Below are 1212 nucleotides of genomic sequence, written 5' to 3'. Positions count from 1 at the left end.
TTTTCAGTTTTTTCATCACAAAAAAATGGGCCTTCGAAATAAGCGGGAAGTGTCAACATTAGAAATATCAAATAACTTTGGAAAAAACATCAAAACAGCAACCACAACATTGAAAAAGTGACAAAAATGTCATAAAAAGTGGTAACCTTCTTTCATGGTTGAACTGAAGACAACACAAGGGTTAAGTAGATTTTTCAGATATTTTTACTTTAGTTTACTGTTTATTTTTGTGGCGACTTTTTTACTTTTAGTCCTTATATTTTAACACAAAAATCGGTACTTTCTACTCCTTACATTTAAAAAAAAAACTGACTCGTTACTTTAGTTTTGTACAAAAGGTCGTCATGTCGGAGAATGACGGCGAAACACACAGGAAAGAAATGAATTAATGTCTGTTTAGTAATTCATATTTAATCCAAATTTTAAGCCACATTTGTGCACACATGCATTCGTGTAGATTCCTTTAAATGTTGAGGGGAAGATTAAAAAAGAGAAACTGGATCTGTGAATTCTCACTAAATCCCAACCGAATTCATATCTTGCTGCTCAGTCAGAATCTTAATAACCTGGAGCCCCAGTCTCTGTCTCAATCATCATATTATGGGATGTTTTAGGCCTATTGGCAGACTTACATTTAAAATGAAGCCAATGGCGTTTAAAGAGCCTTTTCTTCATGTCCAGTGGAGTTTCTCAGCTTGTTCTCTAAATAATGGTTGTCATTCACACGGCTACTTTTACTTTTATACTTGAAGTAAATTTCCAAGCTTGTACTTTGTAACTTTTACTTCAGTAAAGATGTTAAATCAGTACTTATACTTTTACCAGAGTTTTCTTTAACACGAGTGCGTGTACTTCTTGTGTGAAGTGAGTACCTGGCCGGGTTAGCTTAGTTGGGCAGAAGGTCGTGGGTTTGAGTCCAAACTGTGACGGTTTCCTGCGTGTTCCCCCCCCCCTGTCATATCTCAGCTTTCTTAAAAAAAAAAAAAAGTTTACACTGAGAAGGAAAAAAGATATAACAGCTTTGATATGTTTGTAGATTTAGCCAAAAATTCCTGAACACGTGAATACGAACATACGTCCATATTTGTTGATACTTCTTAAAGTGACACTAATGGCCTTTTTTCCATTAATGGTTCCGGCACGACTCGGCCGCGGTGCCCCGTCCTTCTTGTTTCCATTGCAGATTAGTACCGCCTCGTGCTGGTAGTACCC

At 36.7% G+C, this 1212-nt stretch overlaps 1 protein-coding gene across 2 annotated transcripts in view; it reads left to right on the top strand.

Moving 5' to 3' along the window:
- gda (guanine deaminase) overlaps positions 1-1212 on the top strand; it is a 68150-nt gene that overhangs the window by 8924 nt on the left and 58014 nt on the right. The gene's annotated exons all lie outside the window — the stretch shown is intronic.

The sequence above is a fragment of the Etheostoma spectabile genome, chromosome 5 (assembly GCF_008692095.1).
Source record: "Etheostoma spectabile isolate EspeVRDwgs_2016 chromosome 5, UIUC_Espe_1.0, whole genome shotgun sequence".
Lineage (NCBI taxonomy): Eukaryota > Metazoa > Chordata > Actinopteri > Perciformes > Percidae > Etheostoma > Etheostoma spectabile.
The sequence above is the reverse complement of the archived record's forward strand: the minus strand, read 5'-3'. Positions and strand labels throughout refer to the sequence as shown.